This window comes from Pseudonaja textilis, chromosome 4 (genome assembly GCF_049901715.1).
Source record: "Pseudonaja textilis isolate UNSWEBS1 chromosome 4, rPseTex1.2, whole genome shotgun sequence".
Classification (NCBI taxonomy): Eukaryota; Metazoa; Chordata; class Lepidosauria; order Squamata; family Elapidae; genus Pseudonaja; species Pseudonaja textilis.
Genome location: NC_141993.1, coordinates 6529463 through 6550802, shown reverse-complemented (window position 1 = coordinate 6550802; position 21340 = coordinate 6529463). Strand labels below are relative to the sequence as shown.

The following is a 21340-nucleotide window of genomic DNA, read 5'->3' as shown; positions in this document are numbered from 1 at the left end:
TCTTCCTGAAAAGTGACATTGAAATCTCATTATCGTTGTCACTGTGCTATTATTTATCCTGATTTTCTTTTTAAAAAATATCTGGGATGTTACTTTCACTTCTGTCAGTCTTTGCTAAAAAGGACTGTAATTCTTATTACCCTCTTTGCATTGTTTTCCTTCATTTCCTTCCTTCCCCCCTTCCCCTCCCTCCCTTCCTTTTTTCCTTCCTTCCTTTTTTCCTTCCTTCCTTCCTTCGTATTGTATTGTACTGTATTTTTGTTTGACTGTTTTGAGCCACCCAGAATCACCTGAGAATCAGGCAAGTTTCATAAGTTATTATTATTGCTGGTCACATAGTCCTCCAGATGTTCAGACTGGATTTGGCATTTTTGTCCCCATAAAGAGTCTATCCTAAGGACCTTAAATAGACAGATGTTGTTGCTTGATGGTATTATGGATATTGTTGCAGGATGCAAGCTGTTCTGGTCAAGCTGCCTTCTGCAATTGACTGATGGTGACTTTGTCAATGCTGATGGGGTTCCAGCAGTGCTCCACTTGTTTTGGGATTACATCCAAGGTTGCCCATTACTATTGGCATTATGCCCCAATAAATGTTGGAGACAGCTTGGAGGGAGTGGTCCAAAGTCACCCAGGATGCCTTGTTGGTCAGCTTGGATCTTCCAGTCCTGGACCAATGCTTTAACCACTGTGCTATATTATCTCTCTTTAATTAAATAATTGCATTGTAGGACCAAAATCCTACCTAGGAAATTCTGGCAGCAAAGTTGTAGCAAGGCACTACATTTTCAAGCCCATATTTTTATTCCAAGTTATTAATAAGCCATAAAGCTTTTTTTAAAACAATATTTCCCATGTGTCTTTCCTGGGCTCTCTTTAATGCTTTGACTCTGCTGCTCCGTTGCCTTCTTGTAAGACACCGCTTCATCTTTGTGGATCAAATCCTGTCATGTAATTTTATTAATTCCCATGACCTCTGAAGGTCAACCATGTTCCATGTGAAAAGAATAACTTGCTTTTGTTGCTCGCAAATCCATACTTCACACCAGCTTATGGCAAAATTTGTCCAGGCAGGGAAGGATCCCTTATGTAACCTGATTATACAACGGATACGGCCAGAAGTGTCTGTCTTCTTGCTCTATTTGTCCTCCATCTTGTCTCCACTAAATTTGCTTCCGAGGGAGGTTGGTGTGTGTGTGTGTGTGTGTGTGTGTGTGTGTGTGTGTGAAAATGAAGGGCATGATTTAGAACAGAATTCTTTATTAGCCAAGTGTGATTGGACACACAAGGAATTTATCTTTGGTGCATAAGCTCTCAATGTACATGAAGAAAAAAATAAAATACATTCATTAAGAATCATAAGATACAACACTTAGTGATAGTCATCGGTTACTAATAAGCAATCAAATCATACTAGGAAACAAATAGAACAATAGGCGTTGTAAAGATACAAGAAACATGGTTATAGTCATAAGTGGGAAGAGATAGATAATAGGAAGGATGAGAAGAATAATAGTAATACAGTCATACTAAGTAATTTGCGTGTTGTGGGAGTTAGTTGTTTAGCAGAGTGATGGCATTCGGGAAAAAACTGTCCTTGTGTCTAGTTGTTCTGATGTGCACTGTTCTATAGCATCGTTTTGAGGGAAGGAGTTGAAACAGTTTATGTCCAGGATGTGAGGGGTCTGTAGATATTTTCACAGCCCTCTTTTTGACTCATGCTCTATACAGGTCCTCCACGGAAGGCAGGTTGGTAGTAATTGTTTTTTTTCTGCTGGTATTATTCTCTGAAGACCCTCTGTCTGTCCTGTTGGGTTGCCGAACCAAACCAGACAATTATAGAGGTGCAGACAACAGACTCAATCATTCCTCTGTAGAACTGGATCAGCAGCTCCTTGGACAGTTTGAGTTTCCTGAATTGGCACAAGAAGAACATTCTTCATTGTGCCTTTTCAATGATGTGTGTATCAAAATGAAGGCCATGATTTATTGTCATCATTTCTCTCTGTCTTCCTATTTGTGGCCTTCAGTTCTGTTGATATTCCACTTGTGTCTCTAATGGTTGGAATTGCCCTTGCCTTGATGGTATATCTTGAGTTTGTGTTTTAAGATCTTCTCCACGCTCACTTCTAACCTTCTTCTTGACTTCAGTGTGCCTGATGTTCTTGGCTTGAAGGATACCCAGGAACATGGAGTCCTTCTGACCACAGTTGAACCCAATTTTTTGGGGGGGGGGTCACTAAGCGATGCACTCATTTTGCCCCATTTTATGAGCCATCTTGCCACAGCTGTTAAGGGAACATCCTGCAATTGTGAAGAAGTTAGTCACCTGGTTGAGAAGGGAAACTGGCTTCCCCAACAACTTAGCTTGTCAGAAGGTCACAAAAGGGGGACCTCGTGATCCACCCACCCCTCGGGACGCTACGACCACCACGAGTATAACAACCGGTTGCCGACCTTCCAAATTTTGATCGCGTGGCCGCGGGGGACGCTGCAAAGATTGTAAATGTGAAAAAAACAGTCACATATTGATTGTTTCAACTTCAAATGGTCATTAAGCAAATTGTCATAAGCCGGGGACTTCCAAGTTTACAATACATCTTCCAATTTTGGAATAAATTTGGGGTTTTCTTTTGATAACTGTCTCACTTAGCAACAGAAATATTGGACTCAATTGTAATCATAAGTTCAGGACTCTATACAAACATCTAAAAAAAAGTTGTGTTGTTTTTTAAGACAAACATAGACAAACACAACATAAAAACATCAAGCCATCTTCCGTATATATACATACAGTGTGTCGGTTGGTTTACAAATTGTTTTGTGCCTCCATTTCATAGTCATCACTTACAATTGCATTGTATATGTTCTCATATTGTCAATCAAATATTCCTAAATACATTAATATCATTGTTAATCAATCATTTGACTATACTATTATTCATTCATGTTTTACAAGATAATCCATATTTTACTTAATTTGCTTTATGACAATTCATATTATCACCCCAAATCTATCCTATTATTATTATGTAGTTATGATAAAAATAATACATCTTTATATATTCATTATATTCTAAAAATCTGCATATTTCATTACCATGTTTTTATTGTCTAACCATTGATAAAATAGATCCCAAATCTTATAAAATTGTTTATCTTCTTGTTCTCTGATTTCAAATGTCAATCTACTCATTTCAGCACATTCCAATATTTTCTTAATAACTTCCTCCTGTGTTGGTATTTTCCCATTTTTCCAGTTTTTAGCAAATAAAATCCTAGCCGCTGTTAATACATTTACAATCAAATATTTCAATTCCTTACTGTATATTTCAGGTAAAATTCCCAATAAAAATATCTCTGGTTTCAAGTCTATATGCTTTTTTGTCATTTTTTCCAACCACGTGTGGATTTTAGTCCAATATTTTTTAGGATCCGCGCACGTCCACCACATATGGTAATATAAGCCAGGTGTCTGATGACATTTCCAACATTTTTCAGATTTGTTCTTGAACATTCTTGCTATTCTTGCTGGGGGAAGATGCCACCTGTAAAACATCTTATACAAATTTTCTTTATATGCTGTTGACATCGTCATTTTATAATTTTGAGACCACAATTTTTGCCATTTCTCTAGATCAATCCCATATCCAAAATTTCCCCCCCAAGCAATCATTGTTTCTTTGACTTGTTCTTCTTCTAGTTTAATTTCTAATAAATATCCATACAATTTTTTAATCACCTTTTCATCAGTACCTGTCAAAATCTTATCCAAGTCAGTCAATTTATCATAGAAACCTTCTGTTTTAGAATCTTTATCATACCTAGAATGTATTTGCGCATATGAAAACCAGCTCATCTTTATACCTTGTTCCTCTAGATTTTGCATAGATTTAAGTTCACCCTTTTCATTCAATAAGGACTCTATACAAACATCTATTGAATGGGATTTTATAGATATTCTATCCTGAATAGGTCCTTTCATCTTTCTCTTTCCCCTCCCCCACTCATTCCCCACCCCCCACAGCACCATATTTCTTATCTCCTTTCCTGGATCGAATGCAATTAAGTTGTCCTGAGATCCTTGGGGAGACAGAGCAGGATTAAAAAAAGAATTGAATGAATTGTTCGGTGCAGGGCGGATTTGATTTAAACCAAGTCGATTTAATTCAGGGTTTAAATCACTAGTAAAAGGGCTTGATTTAAATCAACTCAATTTAAATCACAATTTTTAAAGAGAAACTGTGCCATCTCTGTCCTGCAGTGGCTCCTCCTCTTACCTGCTGTTGACCCACCGACTGTTCCAGTACTTCGGAATATACACAGCCTCACACTACATAACTAAGCTCCATTTCATGCCGGAGGAACTAAATTATGAATGTATCTGAAATAGAAAAATATCTTCGGACAGGTTTTTATTCCAAAAGCATTTTATTAAAATAAATTTGATAAAAATAAAAAAAAAATCCGATTTAAATTTAAAAAAGAATCCATTTTAATTTTTTTTAAAATCTGTTTTTGTTTTGTTTTTTTAAAAAAATCATCAATTTTTATCCACCCTAGTTTGGTGTCATAATGGAGGTGAAAATGCACAGCTGTTTCACCTTCAAGATTGGGCATTACCCAAATCTTTATTTTGATAATTTCCCAGGGTGGACAGTATAAATCTAATAGATAGATAGATAGATAGATAGATAGATAGATAGATAGATAGATAGATAGATGATAGGTAGGTAGATAGATGATAGATGGGTGGGTGGGTAGATGGATGGATGATAGATGATAAGTAGGTAGATAAATAGATGATTGATAGATGATAGATTGATGGATGATAGATTGATAGATGATAGATTGATAGTTGATGGATGGATAGAAAGAGAGAGACAGAGAAATTGAATTCAACATATTTGAGAAGTTGCACAATAGTTTGCATTTTGGAATCTTATAGAGTGTAGGAAGAACGCAAAAGGAATTATTTGATAAATTTTTAATATGGGCTGATAAAAAAGGATAGTTGGCTTGCGTAGGCTTTTAAACGCCAGCTGAACTTCTTAAGAGCTAGCAAGATTTTTCTTCAATCCTGTCTCTTGAAGATGGAGTTCTTGGGAAGCTGCAATTGGATTGCATTCTCTGTAACTGATGGATGTCACGGCGCACCAAAATTTGCCTCCGTGAAAGCCCCTGACTTTAAAACGACAGAACACCACCACGGAGAATGGTTCTGCCAGGAGCTATTAATTGTGATACTAAATAGAATCCCCAGGTGCAAAGACAATTTTCTCAGGATATAAGAAGCTGGGAGGAAAATGGAATTATGACCATGCTTACACTCTGCTTGTGATCTTCTAAAACCATCTAGCTGCCTGCCTTGGAAACAGAATATTGGATTTCTTGACCCTTTAGCCTTCTCTCGTGAGGAAAATGTCTCAGAGCCAGGGTGTTTAGCTAACCAGAACTAAAATTATGTAGAAATATATCACGCTGAAGCTTGGAACCCAATGCTGTAAAGGTGGCATCTGACTTAACATTGTTTTTCGGCGTTGTTAATGCCCGCAGCTTCCCAGCTTCCAGGTTATGGCAGGAAAACCAGACGAAAACAAGATTTTTAAAGGTGTAGAGTTGGGTCCAAAGGGCAGCTGTTTCTTCACTGAGAAATAACCACAATGTTTGTTACAGCCCAGTCTACAGGCAGTACCATTGTGGCACGTGGGACTTACAAGGCAGAGGTGTGTGTGTGTGTGTGTGTGTGTGTGTGTGTGTGCACAAGATTGGCAAGATCACAATTTCTCACCTTGCAGTGTCAAGGAAAAGCATTATATTGTAGAGTATTATAGTTTTCAGTAGCCACAGCAAGAGCTCTTTGACTTATATACCATTGGTGAATTGTCCTCACTGTTGGGAGTTTTCTGTTTAATTCCAAGTTGCTTCTCTCCTTGATAAGTTTTCGCCCATCGCTTTTTGTCTTGCCTTCTGGTGCTTTGGAAAATAAGTTGAGCCTCTCTTCTTTTATCTTATATATTTATACTAGCAGGGTATCCGTGCTTCACTACGAAGCTATGTGAGCTGGCAAGTTTTGGGGGAGGAAAATAAGTAGGGGGGGAAATTGTGCCAGCGTCCATCGGTATTCATCTGGCTAGCGTCCTGTCAGTGTGTGAGAGAGTTGAGGGCTGTCTGGAAACTGAAATAGTATTTGCTGTGTGAGCAAGGAGACAGCAAGGAGCCTGGGCGTGGCTTAGCTCAACTGTTCTGTACTAAAGCTGCTTGGTGCTCTGAAACTGAAAGTCCTCTCCTCTGCTTGTGTTTTGCATTTGGAAGAGATTTCTTTTCCGATTGGGAGGGGGAGTAGAACTCCTTGGCATCAGAGCGTAATAATAATAATAATAATAATAATAATAATAATAATAATAATAGTAGTAGTAGTAGTAGTAGTAGTATAGGAAATACTCTAAATGCTCTGAGGGTCATTTCGAAAAATCCTTTGTTAGTGAGCACCTAGAAGCCAAGAGGAACATAGGTGCCAAATTTCAAGTTTGTAAGCTTTACAGTTCTGGAGATTTTGTGATGATGCCTGAGGGGTATTTCGCTTTTATAGAGAGAGATTTATATTTATATATTATATTTATAATATATATTATGTTTGTAATATATATTATGTTTATAATATAAATATATATTATATTATAAAGCTATATTTTATATGTTGCTCAAGACAATTCTTCTTCATTCAATCAGGCCCAGGCAAGCCAAAAATCGGACACCCCTTGCCTTAAAATAAATGGTTATATTGATCACGTCACAGTACACAGAAATCAGAGATAGATGCCAATAATTTTGCTGCTGAGAGGTTCTTAACTGCTTAACTTTCTCATGATCTTTAAACATAATGTAAAAAATTTCCAATGACGTTCGCCCAGCTTGCTTTGTCAGTGTTTGAGATGGAGTCTATTAACCATTAATGTTCAGACTAATTATTATCACAGCAGTTAAGTTTTAACTACGTCTGAAGTGGATTATAACTCTCGCAGGGTCCAGTTTTTCCAAAACAATTGCTTTATTTCATGTTCTATCACGCTTGCATGCCAAGTTCAGTGGGTCTTTTCGTTTCATGCATTTTTCTTTCTTTCTTTCAAAAAAAGAAGAACTTCCTCCTGAAAAAAATATCGGATGGGTGCTACTTTGGCAAAAATAATGCTGGCGTTGTTATTGATTTGTACTGTACACTCTCCAGGCTTATCTTTGCGGTGACTATTCTGATTTTGGATTTTCAAAAATGTACCCAATGGGGAGAAACACTTTAAAAGAAATGTGCAATATCTGGACATATGCATCCATTTGTTTACTGGAAGATTAAAACAAAAAAAAAAAAAAACAGCAGGGAACCATTTTGAAGAAAAGGAGGAGAAGAATTTATGAAAAATGGTAGGAGAAGATTTGCATTTAGACATTGAGATATGTTAATGAAAAACACAGTTAAGAGTCCTTTGAAAAAGCAAGAAAGCTGTTCTAAATCCATTTCATGTTGTCGCAACTCTTTCTTGGTGAGGGATGATCGTACTTAAAATCTTTAACACAAAGGAGAAAAACATGCTCAATATTGTTATTTCCTTGGTGCTCGCTGAGCTTGGTTGTTTTCTTGCAGACCTTTCAGTACCAAACTAGGTAACATCATCAGTGCTAGAAGGGAATTGCCTATGCTCGCTTTGCAAACCCCACTCTCTTCTAGAACTGATGATGTTACCTGGCAATTAAACGTCTGCAAGAAAAGAGCGAAGCTCAGAGAGCATTAAGGGCCCCTCAGCTGAACCCTGAGTTCTTCTCTGATCAGTATTTGTTTTGGGGGTAACTCTGTGCATTTCTGTTTCCAGTCTGTTTTTAGATATAAAAGATGCATTTATGCCAGTTGTTGACCATGATAAAGCTTTGATTGGATACAAGAGATATGTGTGTTTGTGTACCTACACAGATGTGCAAGCACCCAGGTAAATTTAATTAGCTTGCCCAGACTGTCTGTACACAAGTGGAGTAGTAGTTGCACAATGTGTAAATTGGTTTTTGGGCATGGTAGTGTATTCAGTCCTGATAAGGCTTTTGTTCAAAGTTACACCTAGACGTTATTCTTAAGGGGCTATATTTTTTTCAACAGACGTTGTCCTTTCCCTCTTTTCATCTATATTTATTTTTATTTTTATTTATTTGATTTGTCAATTGCCTACAAGATAATAGGTACAAGTATAAACATGAGTAAGAATACAGGAAATAGGCACAAATAAAAGGGGACAATAGGACAGGGACGGGAGGCACAATTGTGCATGTGTGCACGCCCCTTACAGACCTTTTAGGAATGAGTATTGTTTCCTTTCCTTTCCCCTTCCTTCCTTCCTTCCTTCCTTCCGTCCTTCCTTCCTTCCTTCCTTCCTTCCTTCCTTCCTTCCTTCCTTCCTTCCCCCTTCCTCCTTCCTCCTCCCTTCTTTCCTTCCTTCCTTATTTTATTTGATTTATTTGTTTATTTGATTTGTTAATCACTTACAAGATGATAGGGTTGCACTTACGCATGCCCCTTACAGACCTGTTCAGAATGGGTTGGGGTCCATTGAGGTTAAAGGAGTTGGGGGTTTGAGGATGTAACAACAGAGTTAGGTAGTGCATGCAAGGCACAGACCACTCAAGGCTGCTGAAGTCGTACTTTCTGCAATCAAGTTTGGAGTGGTTGACGTTGAGTTTGTATCTGTTGTGTGCTCTTGTATTGTTGATGTTGAAGCTGAAGTGGTCATTGACTGGTAAAATCTTGATTTTACCATTTTTTTTCCTTCTTCCTGCCAAAAGTTAAAAAAAAAACAACCCATCCCACCTGGCTTTGTGTTCCTACAAAATATCTTGATATTTCTCAAGAAATTGCATTAATAATTGATAAGGTTGAGAGATAGTTTAACACCCCCGCCCTTGGCCCACTGAAGAATGTTGAATAATTTAATGAATTCACAGTAGGTTTTTAAGAAAGGGCACTCCACTTTTTTTTAAAAAAAAAAAAACAGCAACCCCAACACTTGCCTGGTTTTAAACAGGCTGGGGAGATTTAATGATGAATTATATTCTCAGGAGGAAGTCGAGAGAACAGCTGCTTTCGGTTCATGCCAAGCTCGACATCAAATGGAAATATTTGATCCAAAAATAACAGTCTCCGATTCTGCTTTTCTAAATGGCCGAGAGGAAGAAGAAGCGATGGCAAAAATCTAAGCAAAAAGGTCTGCTATCATGGAGGCATCAATTTAGGATAGCAAGTGTTTTGAATTTTGGCAAGACAAGTTGCCAAAAGACGACAATTTTATCTGTGTGCATCGTTTGGTCTCTTGTGAGAACCCATGCGTATGTTGATGCTTGCCAAGGCACTTGGTTTAATCGTTGTGGTTTCCACTTTGAGAATTGTCTCCTAGAAGAGATGGGTGGCCAGGTTTCCTTGCCAAAGCTCTGACCCTGATACAGGTCCAGCTTCTCTTGGTGGTCGTTATTCATGTTGGGCCAAGCGTACGTCTCCGTCTATTGCAGTGTTTCTCAATCGTGGTTAGTTGAAGATGCGTGGATTTCAACTCCCAGAATTCAATCGATCAGAATAGAGCTGGAAGGGGCCTTGGAGGTTTTCTAGTCCAGCCCCCGTTCAAGCAGGAGGCCCTATACCACTTCAGATAGGTGGCTGTCCAGTCTCTTCTTAAAAACCTCCAGTGATGGAGCCCCTACAATTTCTGAAGGGAAGCTGTTGCTGTGATTAATTGCCCTTGCTGTTAAGAATGTTCTCCTTAATTCCAGGTTGTTTCTCTCCTTGATTCATTTCCACCCATTGCTTTCTGTCCTGCCTTCTGGTGCTTTGGAAAACAAGCTGACTCCCTCTTCTTTGTGGAGAAGAAGGGCTCAATTTGGAAGGGACCTTGGAGGTCTTCTAGTCCAACCCCCTGCTCAACTGGCTGTCCAGTCTCTTCTTAAAAGCCCTCCAGTGATGGAGCACCCATAACTTCTAGGGACAAGTCATTTCACTGGTTAATTGTCCTTACTATTAGGAAATTTCTCTTTAGTTCTAGGTCGCTTCTCTCCTTGATTAGTTTCCATTGTTAGTTCTTGTCCTACCTTCAGGTGGTTTGGAGAATAGATTGACCCCCTCTTCTTTGGGGCAGCCCCTCAAATACCGGAATGCTTCTATCATGTCTCCCGCCAGTGCTTCTTTTCTCTAGACTAGCCAATTCCTGCAACCATTCTTCCTATGTTTTTGTCTCCAGGCCTTTAATCGTCTTAGTTGCTCTTTTTGCACTTTAGAAGTATACACATTGTCTGATTGCCAACCCCAGTCTCTTGCCTCCTGAATATATTGATCAACAATATACTCAATCACTGTTTGAGAGGCTCACAGCTCGTGTGATTTGTTAACACGGATGGAATCTTTCCCAACCTGGGACCAGAGTAGCAAGTGCAATGGTCAGACTAAAAGTGATGGGGTCTTGAGTCAAAGTGAAGTTAATGTATTCTACTTTCATCTCGCTGCCTTTCCCCACCAATAATCTTCTCCAATAGACTTGAGGTCAGAAAGGAGCATCATCAGAACTTGTCAAAAAAAAGAAAGAAAGAAAAGATCCATTTCTCTGGCCATAAAAGCCCACTCTGTGTTTTTACCTAAAATTTGTTAGGGTTTTTTCCCCTCTAACTATCGCAATATCACCCGTGTAAATTCCATCAGGTACAGTATATCTGAAAACCATAAAGCTAAGGGCTCACTAACCTCACCTTGATTTTGGTGAAAATATGGCCCTCCATCCCCCTTGGATACAAAATTAGGAAAAGTCAAAAGGTGTTTTGAAAGTTATATATTCTCATGTGGGAGAATGAAGGATTATTTTGCTCTAAATTTCCCGCCAGAGACACAAGTTCTACCCCAGTGAAATAGTTTTCTAAACGGATTTCAGACTTGATTTAGGTTGGGTGGCAGATTAGGTGTTGTTTTCTTTTAATGCATCTTGTAGCTAGGATAAAATTATTATTTTTTTATTCTGTTTATTCTTTTTCTCATACCCCAACAGCACACATTTAATAGAGTACAAGATTTATGTGGTAGAATTTCCAGATAGGCTGGAGGAAGGAGTTAAGAGGGGGCGCTGCGGGCTGAAGTATCTTTGAAGCCTTATCTTGCCATTCCCAAAGAAATGCATGTCTGGTCAGATTCTTGTTAACATAATTGACCCGCCATAAAACTACTGTTAGGACTTTTTGTGAGTGGTTCTGGTTGTGCTTGCAGTTGCTTTCGCTTGACAACTAGGCCATAAAAGTTAAAACGATCAAGCACAATTTTAAAGTACAATAAAATCTGATGCATTAAGTAAATCATATTGAAGATCTGAACCTACATTCAGTGGTGCAGTGCTTAGAATGCAGAATTGCAGGATAACTCTGCCCACTGCCTGGAGTTCGATCCTGACAGGGCTCAAGGTTGACTCAGCCTTCCATCCTATCGAGGTGGGTCAAATGAGGACCCAGATTGTTGGGGACAGAGGCTGACTCTATAAACTGCTTAGAGAGGGCTGTAAAGCTCTGCGAAGTGGTATATAAGTGTAAGTGCTAGTGCTATTAACTCAGCCTTTATCCAGCGATTTAAGGGTGCTTATCTTTCCAGAAAAACAAAACAAAACTAAATATCATTGGTGTGAAGAGCCAGGTATAGATGTTGAGATTGGTGATTTAATTGGGAGTGCAAGTCCTTGTAAAATTCACACTTTATGAAGAGGTGTCTATGGAGCTTCTTCATCATCCAGGTCATGATTGTCCCCAAAGTGCTTTTTCAAAAGGCAGTGGACTTTCTGGTTTTTCTCTGAAGACGTTTCACTTCTCATCCAAGAAGCTTCTACAGCTCTGACTGGACATCATCTATCTCCAGTCTACAACACAGTCCTTTCAGCAGTTCCAAGAAGGCTCCACAGCCATTTGCACTACTCAGGTGACCCTGAGGACGCAGACAAACCTCCAACAGGCCTCAATGACCCTCTAAAAGGATGCAAATGACCGGCTGTCTGCAAGGAGCATAAATCCTTCCATTCTCCACCATCCAGTCATAGCTGAAGAAGCTTCTTGGGTGAGAGCGAAATGTCTTCAAGGAAAAAAACCAGAAAGTCCAGTTGCTTCACCTTTGGGACTTAGGAAGAGCTGTTCTAAGGTTCTGTTCCATCAAAGGCACGGGGACAGTAGCTGTGCGGAATGGGTTTCTGGTTGTACCTACCATCCATGATCGCCTTAACCGTCCAGAATGACAAAGCGAAGAGCGTTGGAAGTGTGATTTAGATCAAATTCTATTATTCTGTTCTGTTATTCTTTCTATGATCACATGCATCCATCCTGTCAAGCTCAAAGAAAGTCTGAAATGGTATAGGATCTCCTGCCATGGCCAGGGTTTGGACTAGAAGGCCTCCAAGATCCTTTCCAATCCTATTATTCTATGTTCTAATACAAGGATCTTCAAACTTGGCAAGTTTAAGACTTGTGGACTTCAAATTCCCAGAATCCCTGAGCTAACATGACTGGAGGAGGAATTCTGGAAGTTGAAGTCCACAAGTCTTAAAGCTGTCAAGTTTGAAGACTCCTAATATTTGGGATACAATAACTAGTATAAGTATTGTGAAGTTTTGCAGTCTTCCTGTTTCCTTGTAGGGTTGGTAACATCCTATATTTATTTATATTTACATCTTGGGGTTATTCTAGAGTTTCATATCTCCTCGGTTTTGTTTAATAGTCTCCTTTGCTTTATGCAGTCTCATGGTTACAACACAAACAGGAGGTGGATCTACCCCAAGGATCTCCAAACCTTGCAACTTTGAGACTTGTGGATTTCAACTCCCAGAATTCCCCAGCCAGGATGGCTGAAGAATTCTGGGAGTTGAAGTCCACAAGTCTCAAAGTTGCCAAGTTTGGAGACCTCTGGTCTGCCATTTCTGCCTACGGTACATCCAGCAGTCCTTCAAATAACTTAAGGATCCTTACCAACAGGCAGAAACACTACATTCATTTATTTTCAACTGCTACCCGTGGAAGTCCTACCCCCTCTTGATTCCACAGAGAGTACAACCTAGAACTAAGGAGACATTTCCTGACAGTGAGAACAATCCATCAGCTTGCCTTTAGAAGTTGTGAGTGCTCCCATCACCGGAGGTCTCAGAGAAGAAATTAGATTGGACATTTGGTGACCTTAAACCCCTTTCAGAATGTCTGGTTGTAGTGAAAGACACGTGGTTGTGTTGGAGAGGTTCCCAATTATTAGTGTTTCCGAGCTGCAGGTTGTTTGGGGGAGGGGGGGGGTGTTTTCAAAATTTCTCAGGTGTCCCTCCCCTCCTCCTCTTCTTATTTTGATGGTACCTGCTGTCCGTGGAATGAATGGAGATAAGAAATACGAGAAAGTGTGACAGAGTTTATGCATTTTTCTTTTCTTCCACTAGATTACGGGGATAGAGATTGTGGTTTGTTTGTTTTTTTTTCTCCTTTTCTTTTCTTGATGGCCCCAAAGAAATGACAAAGCGGCAAATGTATTCCCTTCTCAAAGCTGTGGTCCACCAGCTTTCTGAGAAACAGCTGCCAGCTATTATGGTCTGGCGATGGCAGGAAACGGAGCTGTGTGGGAAATGTAACTGTTACTTCTAAAAAGGATGTCTGTAGGAAGGAACTCTGCCTGTAATGAATCACAGTATTAAAAGTTTTCCGTCGCGGGCTTTGTTAGAAAATACGGACTTTGATCATCTGGTGGAGATAACTAGAAAGCCATTGTTGGCCTTTAAATGCAGAATGCTTCCTCTGTGCGTGTGTGTGTGTGTGTGTGTTTGTGTGTAAGAAGCTTGGAAGTTATCTTGCATTTCTTTTTCTTAATGGGCAGATAAACATAAAAGCCATGGGCAAGGCAAGAAGAGAATGAGTTTTGTCAAGACAACCCCAAACTCCTGTTAAAACAGCAGGAGATGACAGTTGAGTGGTGACAAAAACAGGCTGTTGCACAAAACAAGTAAGACTTGTCACAGACCAAAAGCTGCCTTTTGCCAGCTACGTTCAGCCTCTGTAGGTTGCAGGGAATCTCTGCTGTTTGCTCAGAACTGTTGAATGATGGTGGAAACTTCCATGCCAAAAAAATTATTCTGCCTAAATGCTTTATTTCTCCCAGTGTCTCTCTGCCTTCCTTTCTTTCTTTCTTTCTTTCTTTCTTTCTTTCTTTCTTTCTTTCTTTCTTTCTTTCTTTCTTTCTTTCTTTCTTTCTTTCCTTCCTTCCTTCCTTCCTTCCTTCCTTCCTTCCTTCCTTCCTTCTTTCTTTCTTTCTTTCTTTTTTCTCATTCTCTCTTCTCTTTTTCTTTTTTCTCTTTCTTTCTTTCTTTCTTTCTTTCTTTCTTTCTTTCTTTCTTTCTTTCTTTCTTTCTTTCCTTCTTTCTTTCTTTCTTTCTTTTTCTCGTTCTCTCTTCTTTCTTTCCTTCCTTCCTTCCTTCCTTCCTTCCTTCCTTCCTTCTTTCTTTCTCTTTCCTCCCTCCCTCCATCCTTTCTTTGTTTTTTCTTTCTTTCTCTATCCTTCCTTCCTTCCTTCCTTCCTTCCTTCCTTCCTTCCTTCCTTCCTTCCTTCCTTCCTTCCTTCCTTCCTTCCTTCCTCCTTTTCTTCCCTCCCTTCCTCCCTCTTTCTTTCTTTCTTTCATTCTTTCTTTCTCTCTCTTTCCCCTTCTTTCTTTCTTTTTTCCCTTCCTTCCTTTTCCTCCCTCCCTCCCTTTCTTTCTTTCTTTCTTTCTTTCTTTCTTTCTTTCTTTCTTTCTTTCTTTCTTTCTTTCTTTCTTTCTGTCTCTCTCTTCTCTCTCCCTCTCCCCCCCCTCTCTCTCTCTCTCTTTCTTTCTCATCTAGTCACTCTGATGGTGAGCAATGATAAAAACAGTTAAAATTGCCAAAAGAGAGAGAGAGACAGAGAGAGACATAGAGAGAAATTAAATACAGGGGCAGCTAAAAGATACCAATCAATCAATGCCAACCATAACCAGTGTCTTTCATGCACTTGGGACACCACACACCTGGGCTCCTGGCCTTTCCAGGGCCTCCCAAAAGCCCAACAGGGCCAGGGCCATCCTAATCTCTGGAGGAGGATGCTCCAGGGAGCAGGTGCCACGTTACAACAAGCACGTCCCCCCTTGTCTCCTCCAGCTGACATTGCTTGGATGGTGCTCAGAACATGCTCATCCTGTCCGACCGGATTGGATGGGTAGAAACAATTGGATGGGAGAAGGAGATCCCTCCAGTAAGCTGGTCCCAAGCCATGAAGGTGACAAGCATCTCTTTGAATTACACCTGGAAAATTACACCTGCTGAATAGCATTTACTGCCCACGCAGCTGCATTCTGCACCAGCTGAAGCTTCTGAATGCTCCTCCAGGCAGATTACAGATTAACAGAGTTGGAAGGGACCTTGTAGGCCATCTAGTCCAACTCCCCTGCCCAAGCAGGAGACCCAACACCATTTCTGACAGAGGGCAGTCCAGTCTCTTCTAGAAAGCCTCCAGGGATGAAGCTCCCACAACTTCTGAAGGCAACTTCTGTTCCATCGGTTGATTGTTCTCCCTGTCAGGAAATTCCTCCTTATTTCCAGGTTGTTCCTTGTTCAGTTTCCATCCATTATTCCTTGTCTGGCCTTCCCGTGCCTTGGAAAATAGCTTGATCCCCTCCTCCTCTCTGTGGCAGCTCCTCAAATATTGGAAGACTGCTATCCTGTTTCCCCTAATCTTATATATATATTTTAACATTACTATAATTCACATTTATCTATAAGGTGTCTCTGTTCGAACAGGCCTCCTTTCCTGCAGCACGACCTGAGACCAGATTGTCTAAGGTTCCAGTAATTTATTTCAGATAAACTAAGTTAACATACCTCTGAAAGGTACTTAAAATAATGCAAGGCTTTCTTTTTATTAGAGAATAGAGCTTTGTAAAATAAAAAAGGCCGTTCCCTTATAGATTTTGCTCATCTTCTAAAAGATTTATCTTGGCTGGCAATGGCCACTTGTTCGGAATTGAATTCCTGGATCATTTCGTTTTGCCTGCTTGCTTGGTCTCCTTACTGTATATTCACTGATGTTATATTTACCCACTTCCAACGAATCTAGTTGTGTGCAGCCGCCGCCAAAACTGCCAATGCAATCGTAAGTTGTATCAACAGAGAGATACAATCAAGTTCAGGGGACATACTATAAAGCTTTAGTTAGGCCACACCTAAAGTCCTGCATCCAGTTTTTGTCACCATACTATAAAAAAGATGTTGAGACTCTAGAAAAAGTATAGAGAAGAGCAACCAGCATGATGAGGGGATTGGAAGCACAAACATATGATGAATGGTTGCAGGAACTGGGCCTGGCTAGTCTAGTGGAGAGAAGGACCAGGGGAGACAGGATAGCAGTCTTCCAATATTTGAGGGGCTGTTACAGAGACGAGGGGGTCAAGATGTTTTCCAAAGTACCTGTAGGCCAGACAAAGAATAATGGATGGAAACAGAAGGAGGAGAGAGTCAGTCTGGAAATAAGGAGAAATTTTCTGACAGGGAGAACGATCAAGCAATGGAACAGAAGTTGCCTTCAGAGGTTGTGGGAGCTTCATCACTGGAGGCTTTCAAGAAGAGACTGGACTGCCATGTGTCAGAAATGGTGTAGGGTCTCCCGCTTGGATGGGGGGGTTGGACTAGATGACCTACGAGGTCCTTTCCAACTCTGTTCATCTGTTCTCTGTTCATTTTTTTAAAAAAAAATCCATATAAATTGGCAGAGAAGGCTCTTCCGCTTCACATCATCTACCAAATTTCACGCCTCTCCTTCAAATGATACAGGTAGCCCTCGACTGTCGTCAGTTTGTTTAGTGACCGTTTCAAAGCTACAATGGCACTGAAAAAGGTGACTTGCGACCCGCTTTTCACCCTTACAACTTTTACTCTTGTGGCAGTTGCAGCCTTTCCCACGGCCGCGTGATCGAAATTCAGGCACTTGGCATCTGACTCATCTTTATGATGGTAGCCATGGTCCCGGGAGGAAAGGATGTCATGTGATTCCCTTTGGCAACCTTGTGATAATGGCGGAAGCCAGATTCACTTTGCAACCACATGTCTCACTTAACAACTGTAATGATTCGCTTAATGGTTGTGGCAAAAGAAAGGCGGTAGATTGGAGCACAAAGCTGATGCCACCGATGTTTCACTGAGCCACATAAATTTGGGGCTCAATTGCAGTCGTAAGTCGAGCACTTCTTGTAACAACAAAAACCTATCTAATCAGCAAAAGCCTAAAAATAGAAGTTTTATTATTTTCCCCACTTCAAGCACAAAGCCCAGAAGCCGTTTCCAAGTAGAAAAAAAATGAATTTTGTTTCGTAGTGATTGTTAGGGTATTGAATTTAAGTAGCGGAAACAGTACAGGATACAGTCGGTCAGAACATGCAGTTGTGTACTTAAATAATATGAATGAATGGATTCTTTACTAGCCAAGTGTGTTTGGACACACAAGGAATTGTCTTGGTGTATATGCTCTCAGTATACATAAAAGAAAAGATACATCCATCAAGAGTCAAAAATCATAAGGTACAACATGTAATAATAGTCAATACAATAAGAATTAGAATAGAATTGAAATGAATTGAAATGAATTGAATTGAATTCTTTATTGGCCAAGTGTGACTGGACACCCAAGGAATTTGTCTTGGTGCAAATGCTATCAGTGTACATAAAAGAAAAGAGACATTCGTCAAGAGTCAAGAATCATAAAGTACAACACTTTATAATAGTCATAGGGTACAATAAGCAATCAAATCATACTAGGAAACAGTCAATAAAAATCATAAGGATACAAGTGACAGAGTTACCGTCATACAGTCACAAGTGGGAGAGGATGGGTGAAAAGGAGTGATGAGAAGGTTAATTGTAATAGTAGCACAGACTTTGTAAATAGTTGAACAGTGTTGAGGGAATTATTTGTTTAGGAGAGTGGTGGCATATAGGAAAAAAACTGTCCTTGTGTCTAGTTGTTCTGGTGTGCAGTGTTCTATAGCGTCGTTTTGAGGGAGGGAGTTGAAACAGTTTATGTCTGGGATGTGAGGGATCTGTAGATATTTTCACAGCCCTCTTTTTGTTTCGTGCAGTATACAGGTCCTCGATTGAAGGCAGGTTGGTAGTAATTGTTTTTTCTGCAGTCCTAATTACTCTCTGAAGTCTGTGTCTGTCCTGTTGGGTTGCAGAGCCAAACCAGACAGTTATGGGTGTGCAGATGACAGACTCAATGATTCCTCTGTAGAACTGGATCAGCAGCTCGTTGGGCAGTTTCAGCTTCCTGAGTTGGCGCAGAAAGAACATTCTTTGTTGTGCTTTTTTGATGATGCTTTTGATGTTAAGTGTCCATTTTAGGTCTTGTGATATGATGGAACCTAGAAAGTTGAAGGTCTGTACTGTTGAATATGGTGACTGGCATAAAAATAATATATTGAACCGTTGATTAAATAAATAATGAAGGATTATAATTCAATATGAATATGTGTTTGCTAAATGCAAAAAAAAAGGATTAAAACTACTGTAACATATTGAAATAATGAAAGATTATAAGTTGAACAAGACAATAATGGAGCATTTTAATTTAACATAAATGTTTGTATTATTATTAGCATTATATAAGCTTGCTAAATGTAATAAATATGATTAACAATATTCTATTTGTATTAAAAGGTCTGAATCTTGGAATAGGGTGATTGGCATAAAAATGACCCATTGAAATACTGAATAACTAAACAATGAAACATTATAATTTAATAAAAATATGTGTGTTATTACTAGAATTATATATGCTTGTTGAATGGAACAAATATGATTAATACTATTTTATTTGTATCAAAATAAAATTCACACATTGATATGTTTGTAAAAAAACAAAAAGTGAAAAATTCAGAATACACAGTTCTGGTTAGAAAGTGCTGACTCATGCGTGAGGCGGCCTGCGCTGTGATTGGCTGTGGTGTACGAAGTGGGCGTCTCTCTCCCCCCCCCCCGCTATTTTCGATCTGTGCGTTCTGTAGACCTGTTTCAAGTTACCTCACGATTTTTCCCAACTTCCTGACTTGTCTTCCTTTTGCGGATGATAACAAAAAAAATAACCATAAATGTCAATGTTAAATTTAAATAAGTTAAATTTAAATAGGTGTTAGGTCCCACCAATGATCCTCAACCTCAGCAAGTTTGAAGGTGTAAGAGGTCTTTGGCTGTATATTTATATAAAGGAACCCCACATATGTGTTGGTGTGCCCACACTTCATCCAGACAGCTGCTGCACAATTCCTGGAACAGTGATTCACTTAACCACCATGGGGCAAAATTCACATAGCAACTGTCTCACTTAGCAACAAATCACTTTTATGCACACTGAGAGCTTCTGCACCGAAGACAAATTCCTTGTGTGTCCAATCACACTTGGCCAATAAAGAATATTCTATTCTATTCTATTCTATTCTATTCTATTCTATTCTATTCTATTCTATTCTATTCCATTCCATTCCATTCCATTCCATTCCATTCCATTCGAAAATGTTCACCAGGATCCGGGGTTCACAGATTCAGAGAAAGTTTTGCCCTTCAGTACATTGGTATCAGATTTTATTTGTTTATGTTCAGATTAAGTCAGTTTGAAATGTGGTTCTGTTTCTCTTCTGTTGGCTTCATTTGGAGTGTGTCATTTCTTTCAAGATGGATGAGTGAGCTTGCAAGTGTAGTTCATTGCTAAAAATCTTTTTTCTTTCTTTCTTTCTTTCTTTCTTTCTTTCTTTCTTTCTTTCTTTCTTTCTTTCTTTCTTTCTTCCTTCCTTCCTTCCTTCCTTCCTTCCTTCCTTCCACTCTCTCCTTCCTTCCTTCCTTCCTTCCTTCCTTCCTTCCTTCCTTCCTTCCTTCCTTCCTTCCTTCCTTCCACTCTCTCCTTCCTTCCTTCTTTCTTTCTTCTTTCCTTCTTTCCTTCCCGCCTTCCTTTTCTTCCTTTCTTCTTTCTTTCTCTCTTCTCTTCCCTTCCTTCCTTCCTTCTCCCCTCCCCTGTTCACATGTATTCACCTCTTGTGAGGAAAAAAAAGCTAAAACATTATAAGATTGCGTCGATTACAACAGGCTAGAAATCTAAATAAGTAAACCTATAGCGCAGCAAACACGTATTCCAAGGTACCTAATTTAATCTTGGTTCTCTTAAACCCAAGCTCTGACCAGAAATTACCCTGCTCAGCAGGAGCTCTAATGAAATCCTAGCACACGCTGCTTTGGCTGCAGGCTCATTCATTTTTTATTTTATTTTATTTTATTTTTTTGCTAATAGCACGACTTGGGAAAATGGTTGGTCCCGAACCCATTAGAAAAATTTACAGTTGCAGAGGATTGTGAATGCAGCTATCTCCTCGTTAATTTTTGCTGGGATTTGATGAGATTGCGCATTAAAATTTTGGGGTGGTGATGGACGCAACGTTTGCTAAAACTGTTGTGATTTCCATGCACTGGGCCGTGTGTCTGCCTGTACATAAATGCAACTCGGCTGGAGTGGAAAAAGAAATGCTCGGTACTGCAAGCACATGAACAAATGAGATGCATACATAGAATGGAGATGTCAGCTTCTCCTTCTTTTTCCCTTCTTCCATCTCCCTTTCAGCCCACCATTAATATAGCTGTGCTCAATGTACCACTGCTTATTTAGTAACCATTTCAAGTTACAACAGTCCTGAAAAGGGTGACTTATGACCAGTTTTCGCCCTGCTCAAGCAGGGGACCCTATACCATGTCAGAGAGGTGGCTGTCCAGTCTCTTCTTAAAAGCCTCCAGAGATGAAGCGACCACAGCTTAGTGTTCTCGGTTTATTACCTTTAATGGAAGCATTTCAAGAGGTTGCTTACTACAAGGAAGGATTTTTGTGAAATGTTTATTCGTGAGCAGAGCTTTGAGGAAAAAAAAAACTGTGTGTGCCTTTCATAAAACAGTCTCAAATACTCAGAAAGTATCCGAATGGAGCTGGAAGGGATTTGGATGCCTTCTAATCTAGTCCAACCCCCTACTCAAGCAGGAAACCCTATACCATTTTAGACAAGTAGCTGACCAGTCTCTTCTTAAAAACCTCCAGTGATGGGGTGCCCACAGTTTCTGGTGGCAAGCCGTTCCACTGAATAGAATAGAACAGAGTTGGAAGGGACCTTGGAGGTCTTCTAGTCCAGCCCCCTGCTTAGGCAGGAAACCCTACACCACTTCAGACAAATGGTTATCCAATCTCTTCTTAAAAACTTCCAGTGTTGGAGCATCCACAACTTCTGGAGGCAAGTTG

At 39.8% G+C, this 21340-nt stretch overlaps 1 protein-coding gene across 9 annotated transcripts in view; it reads left to right on the top strand.

Moving 5' to 3' along the window:
* ZMIZ1 (zinc finger MIZ-type containing 1) overlaps positions 1-21340 on the top strand; it is a 385595-nt gene that overhangs the window by 55170 nt on the left and 309085 nt on the right. The gene's annotated exons all lie outside the window — the stretch shown is intronic.